Here is a 17250-nt window from a genome sequence, read left to right as displayed (position 1 = left end):
TGTTTTCTAATCAGCTTCATTAATGAGCAGATTTATTTAAATGCCATTAAATTATGGTATAACATAATAAGTATTATGCACACAAAATATGAAGCACCTGAAATCTTCCTGGTAGCACTGTTGAATGCCCTCATAATACTGTCAACAGTACAAAAATGAGGAATGCTCTCATAATGTTAAAGATAAGGGATTCCCCTCCCAGCTACGATACACAGCTTGATTAATCTTTTTAATTAGAAAACTTGAAATATAATGCATAATGTCTCTAAGAAGTTCCTGCCTGAGGCAATATTATGGGTAGATTTTTCTTTTTAAAAGATCCTTTTGAGTCTCACGCTGTTTTTGCTTCTTTTGCAATAATTATTTAACATCTCTTTTTGCTTCAGTCCTTGTGCAAACTTTTTTTTTTTTTTTTTAGTGCTTTTTTTATGGGCTTGTCTCTCTTTCTCGCATTTCCTGTCATGGAGTAGGAGGATACATTTTTATTTTGTAATAAGGTTGCTTAAACCCTTCCTCAGCCTCTCTCTGGAGAACAGAGTTTCAATAAAAACATTTCATGGGCTCTTAGAATGTCTTTCCTTTGTTGCTCGCTGCTTGGGTGTTGGGGAGAAAATGGAAACAATTGTCATAGATCCGGGCCTGGCAGGGAAAGAACATACAGTGCTAGGGAGATTAAGTACAACTCGGGGGGCGAGGGGTGCTCAGCACTTTCAACAGCAGCCCCCATCCCCACCCTCCACCCCCACTCCGGAGCAGACAGGAAAGCCAAGTGGCTGTCCCTGTCAGGTTACCCTTCCACCCTCCCCTGTGGCCCCTGTCTCTGCTCCCAGGGCTCAGCTGTATGCAGAGGGGTTAGTGTTAGAGTAACCGCTTTGATCCCTCTTGAAAATATTTATGGCTAAACATTGAAAATTGCTCTGGGAAGCAGCCCTATAAATTTCCTTGTGACTCCTACCTTTTTCTATCTTGAAATTCAAGATGAATCAATCCTAGAGTGAAAAAGGGAGGAAGAACTTTCCAGGGTGAAATTTGATAGCAATTTCTTATCTTATTGGCAACTCTCAGAGGCTTACCTGAGCCACTTTGGCCCGGGTGACTGATCACTGGCTGGGAAAACACAATTCCTGTAGGGAGGTTCAAAGCCTCCCCGCAGGAACTGGAGACCCCACCCTGGTTTGGCGATGGCGACACCTCATTCTGCAGGGTGACATGCCTGCAAGCCTGGCAGGAAAAGAGGTCACCTTCTCCAAAACTGCTCTGGGGAAAGATATGAACATTTAGAAAAGTACAAGCCGCTGGCTCACTGGGGCTTTGTTGAAGTTCAAATGTGAGACCTCCTTTGTCTTGTGAATGAATTTTAGGAGATTCCCTCTCATCTGACCCAAACTGGGTACTAAATGTCACATGGGGCAAAGAATGCAGCGTAGCATTCAGACAGGACTTAATATCAGAAGCTTCCGAAGCTCAGGGTGCCCCTGAGACTCCTCATCCAGCCTGGTGCGGAGTGAGTTCCAGACGCTGGCTACAGGGTCACACACATCTGCCTTTGCCTTTTGGCTCTGCCTCTAATCAGTTGTGTGAGGCTGGAAAGTTTCTTAAACTATCCGAGCCTCCTTTTCTTCATCTGTAAACTAGAAATCATCATGTCTACTTCATAAAGTAACTGTGAGAATTAAATAAGACAACGTGCATAAATCTCTTGTACGATATCAGGCACAGAGTAAGCCCTAATGAAAAGCTAGTTGTCATTGTCATTGGTATGATGAGGATGTGATGGTTTCCTGGCCACCTCTGGGCTCTTGACAATTTCGGTCTTCCCAGGCTGAGGGAGCTGGTCGGTGCCTACTGCAGAGCCCACCTCTGGTGCCTGGCCCAGGCCAGGGATGGTCCAAATGGCTTGTTAGGAAATTGAGCCCGCCTTGATATGTAAAGTGCTACCGTCTCCCATCAATGCTCTCTTAAAAGAATTTATATCACAGACAGACATCCCTGACATGTAAGTAACACATGCTGAGCACATGAATATCACTTTCTGACTGCAGTCAGGTAACATACAGTTAGTCTCACACTATTCCCGGCCCTTGTTGTGTAGCCCAGGCATGAGACCTAGATGGTAAGAGGCTCATCTACAGCACTGGAATCAGAAATTTCAAGAGATGGTAAAAGTCAGACAATGCTCTCAACATTTCTAAGACTTATATAACCATTTCCCCACTATCTCCAAGGCCAACTGGGCGGGACTTCCCAGGCTCCATTCCTTGTATCTTCCCAGACAGCAAGCTGAATTTCTTTTTACCTTTAAAAGCTTCTCTTGAAGTTCATTTCTACCTGACTGCATACAGAGCTTCTGTGTGTGTGTGTGTGTGTGTGTGTGTGTTGGCGTGGGGGAACTTCATCCCCCCAAGGAAGATCCTGAACATTATCTACTCTCCTCCCTACTCACCCCTAGGCTGTCCCACCTCACCAGAAGGACCAGTGCCTCACACTGCTGTATGCAACTCAAAGGATGTGTAATATTCCCTAATGCCAGTTGCCATGGCCACCAGATTCTGTGGCCACCAGATGTTGTGGCCAGAGTTTTCTACCTGCTTCACAGGCCATCCTTGACCTGCTCAGGTCTCATTTATTCACCTCCAGATTAAGAACTGGTAACAATGTCCCCAAACTCACTGCATTCCTAGGAGGAGATATCCAAGGGGTGAACAGACAGGAAAGCCAGCGAGTTTAGTCACTGGAAGTTAGAAATTGGTGCTGCTCACCTCCCTGGAAGGAAACTTGTCTTGGGCACTGTTGGGGGGGGGGGGGTTCCCATCACAAAGTGAGAATGGAAACCAGCAGCTCAGGAGGCTCACCCTTTTTGTTCCTCAGCTTAAGCCCTCAGCCTGCTAGGCTCTGATTGGTCGTAAATGAATTTAGGTCAATAAATTCCAGGAGATTTTTTTTTCCCCTAATTTCCCATCCCCACCCATGACCAGAAATAAAATCTCTCTCTGGGAACCAGTCCCATTTTGAATGGCATGTGGTTTCTAACACCCTTTCAGTGGAACAACATTGAAAGGCTCTCCGTCATATCCTAAGGTCCTTGAGCCTATAATTAAATCACTTATGATCAAAGAACATTCTCATATTACCACTGAAATATACAATCTTTATATTCCTAGACAGAGCAATCATCGGTTACCACCAAAGTAATGCCCTTAAGCAATTGGGACAATCATTTCCATCTTAGAATTTGGCTTTGGCTTCCTTTAGCTCATATAAAGGCCCTACCCACGGTGTACTCTGTGCTGTGAAGCATTCTAACGCATGGCTGCCAGAGATTTCTGTACAAAATCAGGATGCTTTTAGGAAGCAATAGGGAGGGTGGGATGGATTTTGGGTAGGCAACCAGCAATGTCTACCTTTTATGGGCTTACTCCTCATCACATCCCCATAAATTGGATGAAAATATGGGTGGTTGCTAATTCTATATGGAAATAAACTACATGGAAATGACCTACTATAAATTTCAAGGTAAGAGCATAACAGAGACCAGGATACTGCCTTCTACTGCCCCCTTCCTGCTTTTCCTGAATAAGCCCTCTTTGGATGTAAAACTTCTCTGTGCACCGTCCTATATTAACTGTGCAGCTCTTTTGCCTACACCTCCTCTATCTCACTTTAGAAGGGACTTGATACCAGTAAAAAGGTACACTTCTTTCTCTGTGCTCCCTTGTCATGCAGTTGCTTCTTTAGAGATAGCCAAGATGAAGTTGAAAGGATTGCAGGTAGAAAGGGAAAGCACATTGTATAATAAAAACAGGCTTGTCCCAACACTATGTGGCCAAATGGCTGAAGAGTCAGAGAACTTGGATTTAAAAGGTCATTGAACATTTCTGCCTTCCCTTTTACTCATATCAATTGCAAAGTTCAAATCCTCTTTTGTCTTTCTCCACTCAAGAATGGCTGATCTATAACTGGGAAGAAGTAAAAACCCAACTCAGTTGCCTTAAACCGAAAAGAAGGTTGCTTGGGTCATCTAAGTGAAAATGTAGGGAGACCAGTGACCAGGTGTGGTTCATTCACAGTCCTGGCTCTACACTTGGTGATTCTCTTGGCTATGGATAGGTATGGAAACTCCATACATAGGTTTCATTTGTAAGCTATTATCAATATAGTTACAGGAGTTCTGGACCTTATATCTGTACATGACAACTTCCATCCTAACTTTCCAGGTGAGAGCTCTGAAATTCCTCCTGAGTGGACTACTTTGGTCACAGATGTTTCTCCACAATAGATGACTATAATCAGGGGAATAGAATGCTGATTGTCTTAACTAGGCATAACCCCTGGACCATGGAATATTAGGTTGACCCATATTAAACTGCTAATAGTCACTGATTTTTGACCTTGAAAACAGTAATTTCATATGGTTCAGCCAATACATGAGCTGTGTATGGGAAAGTTGCAAACCAAATGAAAACCCAGGTGGTTAAGAAAGCAGGAAGGGAACCAACATATCCAATGTATAAGCCTCGTGGGGCTGTGGATGGGGCTGGGAATTCTTTCCCGGTTGGCTTCACTGTGTTCTAGCTGTGTGAACTTGGATAAGTCTTTCAATCTGTGTGCCTTGGCTTCCATGTTTACAAAATGGAGATTACAACAGTACCTCCCTCATAGGGTTGTTGTAAAGATTCAATGAGTTCATGCACAAAAATTTTAGAATAGTACCTGTCTCTTGGAACATATAAGCCATTATTGTAATTATTGTTTTGTTGTTATTGCTGGGCAAATGGGCCTCCCTTTGCCATCACCATGGTGCTTCACCCGTACTTGGGTGATATTCGATCTTGTGACTATTATTAGTAGCTGCGCTCCCAGATTGCTAATGTTCTGGGGGGTTATTAAAAATTGGAGTCACCATGCTATTACATCTTATCACAACAAGGCCGTTTTCATTTGTGTGCTCGCTTACCCAGAGGCTCTGCAGTCACCACACTTTCAAAGCCAACTGGAGCCAGTGGATTACCCAAAAATGTAAAAGGAATGAAATTTTTGACATAATTGTTTTCTAGACGCACAGGGTAGTTAGAGAGGCACAGATTCAAGATAACTAGTTTCATGTGCTTCTCATCCCAAGGGAAATGCTGAGCTTGCTCATTCTCCCCGACCCTCTTAAAGAGGGTTTACTTTTTGTTTGTTTGTGCATGCGTGTGTGTGTGTGTGTGTGTGTGTGTGTGTGTGTTTAAAATCCTGGTCCTCAGTGTTACCAGCAGCACCATAGGAAAGTCATCTTGTTTCATCCCTCCCCCTCTAGGAGGAATTGTGTCATAAACATCAGGCTGGATGGGCAGCCACACTAGCCCTGGAGAGCAGCCCAAGCCCTGCAAAAAGCCCACCCCCTCTAATTCCTCTGCTCTGCCTTCAGTGGGAACAGGGGCTGCATCACCTGTGCAGCGGGCAGTGGAGGTGGGGGTGGAGCGTTCAGACAGTGGAAGAACTTCTCTAAAAGATAAGTGACACAAGCCAACCCCTCCCCAGCCACCGCCCCTGCTAGCAATCGCCCCTCTGAGTAGCCTGAGTTGAGGCGAGCAGATTTCTTCATCTATAAAATAAGCTGTTCAGACTTTTATGATCATATTCAGCTCCAAACCTTTAGGACTTGGATTTGGGGGGCTGTGGTGATGTCCCTCCTATTCAGTTCTATTCTAAATTCTTGGGGAAGCCAGGGGTTAACACACTTTCCAGGGGCAGACACAGAATGAGGCTCCAAAAACACAAAACCACATCAGGTCATACCCTACTTTGTACCCCCCAGAGACTCTCCATCAGGAGTGCCTTCACAATACAATTCAACGGTACAATTTGGGACAGATATTGTGATTTATATCAATAATAAGGCCATTGTGTGGGAACCACCTCTAATTCAGTCTTTTGTGTAATGCCAGTTGTCATTGCCACAAAATACTAGCCAAATTTAATGTGTGGAAACTCTGTACCAGGCAACTCTACTGAGCTCTTTTGCCTGTGTTGTCTCATTGAATCCTGCAGTAACCCTTTGGGTTAGGATATAGAAGCACCATCCTATGTATGAAGACACTGAGGTTCAATGAAGTTACGTACTATGCCCAGTGTCATATATGACGTAATGGAGTTGGAAACTGAAACTGGGTGTCTGTTTCCATAGTGAATCCTCTCAATTTTTAAAGTGCCCATGTGGGCACACACAGACCACTTAGATTTCTTTGGGCCCTCTCACAGAGCCCAGCACAGAGCTGTGCACCTACTGGAACCTCATTTGCCCCTTCCCATCTGCCCGTCATTCAGGCAGGAGCCTATAGGTCAGCTGAACTCCACTTTTGACTTCCAACAGCTGCCCTGTCCATTTCTGGCTTTCACCCCATCCTATTATTCTTGTCATAATGTCATCCGTGACTACTGTGTACCAAACAAAAACAAACACTATTAGTTTTGGAAGCTATCACAGGTATGAAATGAATTCAGAAAATTTGGCTCCTAGCCTGCTGAAACTTGAGGATTCAAGCAAGCACATGTTGTCGGTCAAGTTTGGGGATTTTTCTAAAGATGTGTGGCTCCCTTAGCTTTCGTTCCACATTCTTTGGGTGCTTGGCTGGATGTTCAATGTGCAGCATTAAATTTAACTTCCCAGGCTTGATAACATCCCAGGGTTGTTAAATGCACCAAGGTACTTGGTAATTCATCTTACTCAAAATGTTCACAGCTCGGTAAGCATGCATTCATTATCATAGAAATCACTTTAGTGTTTAACAAACATATCTGGCATATTCTCACCATTTACATTTTGCATTTTCACCTAACCTGTCATGCAACATGCTATGCGTATACAAATAAACAATTCACGAAGAGATGATTTTTCATGCGTATAAGGAAAGACCGTCAAGTTTCAGATTCTCGTAGGAAAGAAGTTCCTCATTCCTCAAAAGACTCTGTGTTCTGCCTCTGAGTAGCTATTTCCCCAGCTTGGTGGGTCCTCCTTCCATTTAAGACTCAGTTTAAGGTGCACACCCTGCATGAAGGTTTCCCTGAGTAATACCGTATCTTCTCATTCCCTCTGGATGTATGAATACCGTTTGTGCAACACTCTCGTGCTCCTGTTTATAGTCTATGGTGGCTGTTCCCACCAGGTCACTTGAGTGTGGTGCCTTCCATTAGACTGAAGGGATTTGCTACAGTTTCTTCACTTTCTTTTTTGTTTCTCCTACATTCTTTTGTGTTTCTCACGGTGGTGTGCCCTCTGTTAACACTCTATAAATGGGCGTCAGTGGTGGGTACCAGGATATTATGTTTCCACAAAAATCTACAAAGATCCAACATAGATGGCGAGTCTGCTCTGTTGCCAGCCACAGGGAGGGTACCCTAAAGAACGGGAAAAAATGCAGCCCAATCCTTTCTTTGAGGTTACCTACAATTGGCTTGGAAAGAGAGGATTTTACAGATGAAATATTAATAACAACAATGCAAATTAGTACAGTAGAGACTTGGTGTTCCAATGTTCAATTTCAATGAGTTTCTCCATGGGCCACGATAGAAGATACATACCTGCAACCAGCCAAATCATCCAGGCATACGTGTATAGCTCATCCTTTACATTGTTGGCTCACAGAATATTTAAAAATGTATAAATTGGTTTCCAAGAAATTTGTAAAAATAGGACAGACATACCACCAATGTCCATATTTCTGGCATCTCTTGAAAAATCTCCCAGTGTAACCACTAATGTCCACCTCAAAACTGGACTTTGCTTCCTTTTGTCATGTCCTATGCAGCAATGTTGGAGAAATAATAAAATTTTATTTCTTTGTAAGAAATGGCCCTAAAATGAAAGCCAACCAGCTTTCTAAGTAACTTAAATTTTATTTTTATAGAGTCATTAAGAATTTGAAGGAGTACTTAAACTTTTCTACCATACTTTATTACATTGTATAGAAAATACTATTATGTTGTAATAATATTTGTGATTTGGGGGATTTGCTAAGGGTTTAGGATGTATCTCTGGTGAATTTCAGGAGTCCATTGTGTATAATAAGCTACTAACTGTGTGGCAGAGATCAAAGTGCTACCCTTAAGGAATCAAGAGAGGGACTAAAGTGGGCTAGACCAAATAGCTAATAAACACACAGGCAAACTAAGTTAAAATGATAAATTAATTTTTCAATATCACAGCAACGTATCAATTAATAGTAACCTAGACTTCAGATGTCCTGTAACTTCTCCTGTCTAGAACACTTTGGGGAAACACCAAAAGGACACTAGAATATCCAAAATAGGTCTCATGAAGTTTCAAAGTATATTGAAATGCACATATTTTATTCCTAAGAAAACCTCACTTAGAGACTATTTATTTGTGCTTTACTTAAATGTCCACTAAGACTAGTTACTGGTTTCTTCATCCAAAGTTAAGTATTATAAGAATGACTAGTTTAAGGAGAAATCATAGAAGTACACCTACTGATGGCAGCAAGAAGTTACACCAATAGAACGACAGCAAGGAAGAATACAAAAAATATTCTATCCATCAGAACCAAGAATTCCAAAGGCACTGCTACCCAGAGCCATCTAGTGACAGAACCTGGATAACACTTAGGCAAGTCTTGGACCGGAATAATGATGATGGTTTTTAACAGTCACCCCAACTTGTGGAGAAAAGGTTAACTGTGTTAAGGATCACTGTTGAGGAAGTAAGAGAAATATATTATGCATTTCAATAAGGATTTTCATTTAAATGATTAAAATTAATACATATTCACTCTTAAAGGATATAAGTTTCAGTTATCTGAAAATCCTTATTGTGGAGGACTTAAATCCCTAACAATGCTGGAGAGAGGTGACTGTATTATATCTACACAGGTGAAGGTATGTGTATATGTTCAATTCGTAAAACATAAGAAAACAATCAACATTCTGAGAGATAACCATTCTTTTTTAATTATAATCCATTTGATTCAAACTGTAAATATTGCCATACTTGAACACAGAATGAAATAAACATGCTCAAGGATATTTATCGGCTCACACTGACTCCGTAAGTCAATTTGATTCCAATATGAATTGCCTCCAAAGTACTCCCAACCCCCTTCCTCTAACATACAACACAGGCAGCACTGGACATTACAAGACAGAAAACAGAACAACCAAAGTAAAATGCTCATTAACCACAAGCATATGGAACACTCAAGCATGTTTTAACCAGTGTGGTCCAATTGAACCACAATACTGAGACTCATCATTTCCAGTAAATGGACACTAAATATTTTCCATTAAAGAAGTATCAAGTAACAGTCTCAAAATCAGGCCTTTCTAAATCACTCTTCTGTTCAATAACCTGCCATCTAAAAGGATAGGCATTATATGGTGTTTGATACCCCAGTAGGAAGTAATGCAGATTTGCTTTGCAGTTGGTTCCTCTCCATCATTTTGATGGAGAGAATGGTTCTCCAACTCAAATGTAAGAAGAGTTTGGCCTAAGTGAGCACCTTTTCTCAGGTGTTCCTGGTTAGATCAGGTAACACCATCTGCCCCGGGAGTGGGACAGACAGCAAGGAAAAGAACACGGCTCTGGAGGCAGTATGAAAAAAGAGGAAATGAGCATCTTTTCTGCATCTATGGGTCCACTCTTAGGTCCAGCATCTCAGGAAAACCAGTTTTTGGAGATTATCTGTAGAGCAAAAAGTTAAACATAAAGGAGAAACAAATAAGGTTCCTGAAGTAGAAAACTAAAGCATCCTTTTTCGTTATCCACCCTGACTCTCAAACTCAGCATCAATGTCATCGTCATCATTATGTAACTTATTTTTTCAGTGTTTCATATGAATGAAGCATTTTATAAATGTACATGCTCCTATTTAATTCTATGAGATAGCTATTTTTTCCCATTTTTACTGTTAAGAAAATGGAAGAGTAGATAAAGAGACCTGCTTAAGTGGTACAAAGTGGTAGAATTGGGATTTGAACCCAGGCATCTGACTCCAAAGCCCATTCACTGATCAGTGTTCTTTTGCTCACCAAAGTAACCACATCACCCCTACAACCTCTTCCACGGCGTCAGGCTTAAGGAAACTCTCCCATTTCTGCTTGGAGGAAGCGGCCAAGTCCAAAAGGAATATCAGTATAGAAAGCAAGGGGCTCCAACTCTCTGGGGCTTGCACGGCTGGGCTCAGAGTCTGGTCATTACTACTCTCTGGCCCCCTACACCTCCCAAATAAAGTTTCTAGTCCCCCACTGTCCCCTAGGTCTCGTTTCACTGCCATGCTCAAGTAGTGTGACCACAACCCATCCATGTAGTTATCCCTCAGAGAAGCCAAGAATGATTAAACTGTAGGGAAAAGACTTTCTTCATTGTATTTGTCTTTCAAGAGGCATCAGATCAGTTGTCTAGTCCTAGAGCTGCCAGGTATTAAATAAGCCCTAGGTGAGTTTACACAGCACTTTGTGGTTTCCCATTAGCCACCTGCCAATCATGCCAAATATGTCTACCATGGTCCTTTTTATTTTCCCACAAAGTTGATTAGTTTCTTTCAAACAATCTTTCAGTATCACCTTCCTTAGTTTCCTTGTTCCCAGATCTTCTTTATAAATTTACACCCCTTTAATTAGTGAGCCCATGGAGATGAAGCCAAACACTTGGGCTGGCCAGCAGGAAGAAATATTCCATAAAGAAAGAGTCGACCAAACAGCTTGATCTCCCCTTCTGCACGCCATCTGTGCCATCCCTAGTCACCATTTTTGCTTAGAGAAAGTGGATGACCTAATACATTTTCCTTTGCAGTTAAACGATGAGAATCAGCTTCCTCCTCCTGCCACCTCTCCCAGTAGGTGCATTACCTGCTTGTTTCTTTTGCCTGGTTGATGGTTTCCTCTAGGAACTGTGAAAGTTGTCAGAATAAAAATGGAGTCACTAGTGTTGCGGGGGGAGAAAAACAATCTAACAGAGCCGGGGAAGGCTATGAAGAGAGGGTTCTCATACTTATATGCCTGATAGCAACTATCACAAAAGACTGCAAAAACCACAAAGGCCATCTTCCCCTTACAGAAAAAATACTTTTGCAAGGACATCTGCCCAACAGCTGCCTGTCCAACCTCAGACTGGCGTCACCCTTGTCATTGACCTTTGTAGCCAAGGATAATTATTTCAAAATAATATGTAATCCTCCTCATTTTTTCCTTTAAAAACCTTTGTCTTCCTTTACCTCCCTGAATACACACATAGTTTATTATGGCATTGCAATGCTCTATTCTGAAATAAATGTCTCCTTTAAAAAGGGAGTCTCTCTCTGTTTGTTATTCAGGTTGACAGAACTAATCTGCTGAGTGATTTGCATTTGTGGATAGCCAACAATACTTAATCCCTATATGTTTTTCTTCTTCTCTCCCCATCTACTATCATACCCTTTTATCAGAGCTATCCTTTCCCTGAAACCATAAATAGCCATCAGCTTCTCATGGCCTTTGCCAGAGTTGCCCACTCTCTGAAGAGCTCCTCCTACCCGTGGGAACCACACACAGCTAGCTAACTTTCCCACCTCCTCCGAACTTATCACCAAAACCTTCAAAGCCTGTTGTGTCCCAGCCCACACAATGAGTTGGGGGAAAGGGAGGGAAGTTGGATCAGCTGGAGTCTGGAAGAGAAAAGTGGCCGGTGTGGAAAACCGGGAACTAAGGGAACGCCAAGGTCAGCCCCAGGCTGAGTAGCTGCCCAGGCAGGGCTGGGCCTGAGAGCAGGAGCCAGGAGCCCGGAAGGTTAGATCCAGAGCAAAATACATGGGCCCCGCTGGCAGGGGTGGGGAACCTGCAGCCTCAAGGCCACATGTGGCCCTCCAGATCCCCAAGTGCGGCCCCTCGACTGAATCCAAACTTCACAGAACAAATCCCTTTATTAAAAGGATTTATCTGTGAAATTTGTATTCAGTCAGAAGGCCGCACTCAAAGGATCCAGAAGGCCTCATGTGGCCCCAAGGCCGCACAAGGCGAGAGGTGGGAACCAGGAGAGGGCATGAGTCACACGGAGCAACATAAAGCCTGGGGCCAATCCAACGGAGCAGCCACATCAGAACAAGTCGGGACAGGAGAGGCACAAGTGCGAGGTGAATCCCAGGGCAGGAAGCAGGGAGTGCCGCAGGGAGCAGGGGCAGAGCTACAGGGAGGCGGAGGAGCTGTGTGTTAAGCAACAAGAAGATGGGGAGGGGTGTGGGGTGTGATAACCATGGGCTGAGTCTGACTTCTGCTGCTTAGCAGCCAGCCATCTTCTGTGTCTGCTCATTCCAGAAGCGTATGTCAGTCCACGTGCTGTAAAGCCACCGTGAGTGGTTTCTCGTAGTTTATTCTTCTCTGATCCAAGGCATTGTTTTCATTAAGGACAATTGAGCCCAACTGAGTTCAATTTTGCACTGTAGACTATTCTTTTGCTAATTAGTTAGGTGGCAGACTCAAGTTCCAATTTTGCTAGGTAATAGGAAGTTCAACTATATTGACTCAGTTTTGACCCACAAAAAGGCAATTTCTTATGGTTCAGCCTAATACTGCATCACCTTGGACAGGTTGCATTACTTTTCCAAGCCTCAGTTTTCTTTCCAGTAAAATGGAGATAATAACACCTACCATTTGGTCGTGATTAGATGAAGTCAGGTATTTTAAGGTGTTGGTATAATGTCTTATACCTGATAAATGCTCAATAAATGGTAGATAATATTATCCCTAGTTTGCAGGAATAATAAACATTTTAGAACTGAATTTGACAGTAAAACACTATGAATGTTCCCTAAGCAGGTAGCCTTAGACATACACAACACACTTGGTGTTCTGTAGTGAGCTGTTTTCTCTACCTCTAAACACAACGGAGCATATGCTTAAAACCATGCATGGGCTTTGGAGCCAGTCGAACTTTGGTTGAATCCTAGCTTCACCGCTGAGTGACCTTGAGCAAATTAGTCACCCTCTCTGAGTCTTAGCCTACTCATCTGTAAACTGGAGATCCTAACAGGCCCTGTAGAAATATTGCCAAGGAAGTGCTAGCACAATGCATGGCACATGGTGAGAGCTTGATGAACGGTGGTCCTTATATAGTGACTAGATCTCAATTCTGACCTAGACTTGTCCACAAATTCCAGCTGCAGTATTGAGCCACACCAGCCCTTGTGTAGGAAGGAGAACGTTAAGCACACTCTCCTGTCCTTCGTCTATTTGCCCGTGTCCCACCTCCATGCCAGGGCTTGTCTTGCCCGGAGGTTCTGGATTTACTGTGCTGCCTGCCATTGGCTAGTTTTGTTGGGTGGCTGATTGATTCATTTCAGGTAAATCTGGGAGGCAGTCTGGTATGATTTTGGAACAACGCTTACTTTGCTTGTGGTTTTTGAGTTTCAGTTTGGAAAAAAACTTCTTGGCAGAAAGAAACTTTCTTGTTCAAAATAAAACAGCTTGTTCTAAAAAAAAAAAAAAAAAAAAAAAAAAAAAAAAAAAAAAAGGCTCATGAGGTTTCCGAGACATAAAATGGCTCTTATGAAGGAGAATATTAATTGGTTTCAGAAGAAGAGTCATACAGAAGCAGAGAAAGAACATTTTCTTCTACATGCAGATGGAGTTCAGAACTTGGTGCAAAGAGCCGGCGAGGCACACACTGAGTGCAGTTAAGGCCAAAATATCTGGAGGCGTTTGGCTGAGCCTGGTCCGCCTGCTGCTTTTCCCAGTGGGAAGCTGAGCCGTACCAACAGCATTGCAGCCAGATTGCATGTTGCTACTGGGAAACATGTCATGTCATCTCATAGAAAAATCTGCACAAACATGCCAACTTTCTTTGGTTAAAATCAAAGGCCCATTCCTCTCTTTCATCTTCCGGGCTCTACATCTCCCAGGCTCCCAAGTTGCCCTCATGGCTCGCTCCTTGCACTGGGCTGAACAGAGTTTTTCAGCTCAGCTAGAGTAGAATGAGTAACTCATGCTGCATAAACAAACTGCAGTGGTAACATGGAAGCTGCTAAAGTTGCTAAGTCTACATCATCCCGACATGGGCATGGTGGGGAGAGATAACGAGGGCCATTGGGCAACTTTATTGTGGGGTAAGAGAATGAGATATTGGGACCCTGTAGCACAAGGGGGTGATTCTGTTGGATTTACTGACTTCAGAAAAGATACTGGGTTCAACTAATGAATCGATCAAATTTCTGGTGTCTTCTTTTCTTTTGATATTATATAATCTATGGATTCAAAGTGGTCTTTATGGAGTCTGGGGGAACAAGGCTAAGCCTGGGAAGAAAACTAGCAGTGGATGCAGTTAGCCGCTAATCATCTGAAGAGGTTCAAGGAATCTTTCTGTCTCATTCAGCAACACATCACACCAGGCCCAACAAATTGTGACTGATAATCCACTGGCTGAGAAGACAGGATCAATAGGAATTTCTATGATATCCAAACAGAGACATCCACAAGCCCCTAGTAATGAGAAATGACTCCTTTCTCTCCAAGTCTAGTCTGGGATATATTAATCTTGGCCCAGGAATATGGATCAAAGCCAAATTAGTCTCGTGTCTTAAACTAACAGCCAGCATCACACCCCTCTTGGTTATGTGTAATACACTGGAACAATAAGGTCATATTCCTCCCAAAGTTACCATCTTGCCTGGGAGGCAGCTTTCACCAAAGCAACAGCAGATGCCATTCCCATTTCAGCAGATGCCATTCCCATTTGCTCTGTGGATTTTTGTGGTGACTCTAGCAGAAGTTCCTGAGTGGAAAACCAAAAAACATCAAACTTAAGAAGCATCACTCAAATGATGACAACCTGAAGCTCTCTTCATACCTTCTTCTCTTTATCATCCCTTCCTGAGGGGTAGTGATTAGCCAGCAGCACTTCCCAGGTGAACCACGAAGTTCATGATGCCATGGTGAGAAGAGAAACAGCAAACAGCCAGTGAGCCAGCCAGCTGGTGGTGGCCTAGGAACATGCAACACCATTTTCCCATCTTTGACAATGATCCCATTAGAAAAACCTCTTTCCTTTTCCACTGCGGGAAAGTGGCTTATACCTGTTCTCTTACCTACTTCATGATGATATTGTGAGAATTAGTGAGGGGTCTGAAGTCTACTTCTAACTTCTCAGATAAAAAAACCTCTGTGAATAAGCCATATCAAGGGAGTGGTAGGGACGGTGAATGCCATTATACAAATGAAGTTTTGGAAAGTAAGCCCCAAATAACAGCTATTAATATAATCATGGAAGGTTACTGAGGGTTTGCCATGCATTCTCTAAGAGCTTTACATATAACTCAAAATAACCCTATGAGGTTGTCTTAGTCCGTTTGGGCTGTTATAACAAAGTACCATAAACTGGGTGGCTTATAAACAACAGGAATTTATTTTCTCACAGTTCTGGAGACTGCAAGTCTCAGATCAGGGTGTCAGCATGGTTGGGTGCTGGAGAGGGCTTTCTTCCTGGCTGCAGGTGGCCAACTTCATGTTGTATCCTCACATGGTATAGAGCAGAGAGAGAGATCCCATGTCTCCTCCTCTTTTTATAAGGGCATTCATTAATCCCACCATAAGGGCCCCACCCTCATGACTTCATTTAACCTAATTACCTCCTAAAGGTCCTACCTCCAAATACCATCATGTTGGGAGTCAAGATTTCGACATGAATTTTGAGGAGGTGCAAACATTCAGTCCATAACAAAGGTAGATAATATTATTATCCCCAGCTGATGGATGAAAAATTGAGGCACAGAAAGGTTAAGTAATAACTCAAAGTCATACAAATAGTAAGCAGTAGCACTGGGCTTCAAACCCAGGTAGCCTGACTCTGGAACCTCGGCTCACAACCACCAGTTTGTGCTGCCTTTTATGTTTACTTTAGGTCTGTCAAGGCCCCCAGTTCTACTGCATCTTATTTCACTATTTCTATGAAGTAGAGAAAATGATGTGGATAAATTTCTTTTTCCAAGGCTAGGATTCTCTCTGGCACATTCCAGCTGCTGAATTCCTATCTAATGACTTCTGGATGAACCTTAAACCACTTTTGCCCCCCAACCCTTGCCCCTACTAGCCCCAGTGCCTGGTGGGCATCTTCAGACTGCTCCCCCTGGAGGAGGAGTACTTTGGAACTTCAGTACAAACTCTGTTGAATGGATTGGAGGCAAAATGTCTGCACTGGCAGCATAAACCCTAACCCTGTGCATAAGCAGGGCCAGCAATGAAGCTGTGCTTGCAGGAATTATGCCAGTCATTTCTAGACGCTAATTTGTAACGTGATGTTGCCCAGATGGGTCCATTGGCAGGGTTGTCACTGGCAGTTGTTAGGCTCCACAGTCCCCCAAAGCCCTTTCTTCCTTTGCAGTCAGGGATGGAGCAAAGGGCGGGACGGTTGTGCCCAGTGGGCTGCACGAGGCTGCCAGCCAGGGTGCAGAGCCTCTGGCAATTAGCACAGCTCCCACAGTTCCTTAAACAATGTTGATGGACCCTTGTCTTTCATTAAGCTCCTTGAAAGTCAGTCTCTTGATGGATCCCAGAGGGAAAATCTGGGAGGAAAGAGTTTATTTTCAGACACAGTTTAACAGCAACGAACTCAAGAAGCACCTAAAAAACGATAATTAAATATTTCTCCAAGGAGCAAATTAAGATAAATGCCTTAAGAGGTATTCCACATAGATCTGTTTAGAAAGTGTCCAATTAGGATAATACATACCACATTTTAAGGACCAAAGGGACTGTTTTGCTTTCACTCCTTTTTTGCCGTTGTTGATATTCCAGGTTTCTAAGGAATTTTTTTTTTTAATACATGTTCAGGAGCAGCATACCCTCTCAAGGGAAGGACCGGTAAATAATTCAGCAACACAAGATCTTGTTCCAACCCTGACTTTGTGAGTCAATGGCTTCTTAAGAAGAGTCAAACTGAAGTTAACTTAGACCAATAAATAGAACCTGATTAAAAGGACAAACCTCGTTATCAACCAAATTTTGTGCCTATTGACGTGACTCTTAGGATAGCCTTGTGCTTTCATCTCCCTTTAACAAATAAAATGAGCATCTACTTTTTCTGAAAAAGAAACTAAGGGTTCTCTTCTCCTGTAAATTTTGACTGGGCTTCCAGAAGGCCTCTGTCAATCTGGCTTCCAGATAAATATCTCCTGGAGTAGTTTCTTTCCGAAGGATTTAAAGTACTTGGAGTTGATCCTTGAGTTAAAGTCCTTTATAGGTTTCACTTCATTAATCTTCAGTGCGAGTGTGAGCTTTACTCTTAGACCATTT

The sequence above is a fragment of the Eulemur rufifrons genome, chromosome 17 (genome assembly GCF_041146395.1).
Source record: "Eulemur rufifrons isolate Redbay chromosome 17, OSU_ERuf_1, whole genome shotgun sequence".
Taxonomy (NCBI): Eukaryota; Metazoa; Chordata; class Mammalia; order Primates; family Lemuridae; genus Eulemur; species Eulemur rufifrons.
Note: the sequence above shows the minus strand (reverse complement) of the source record.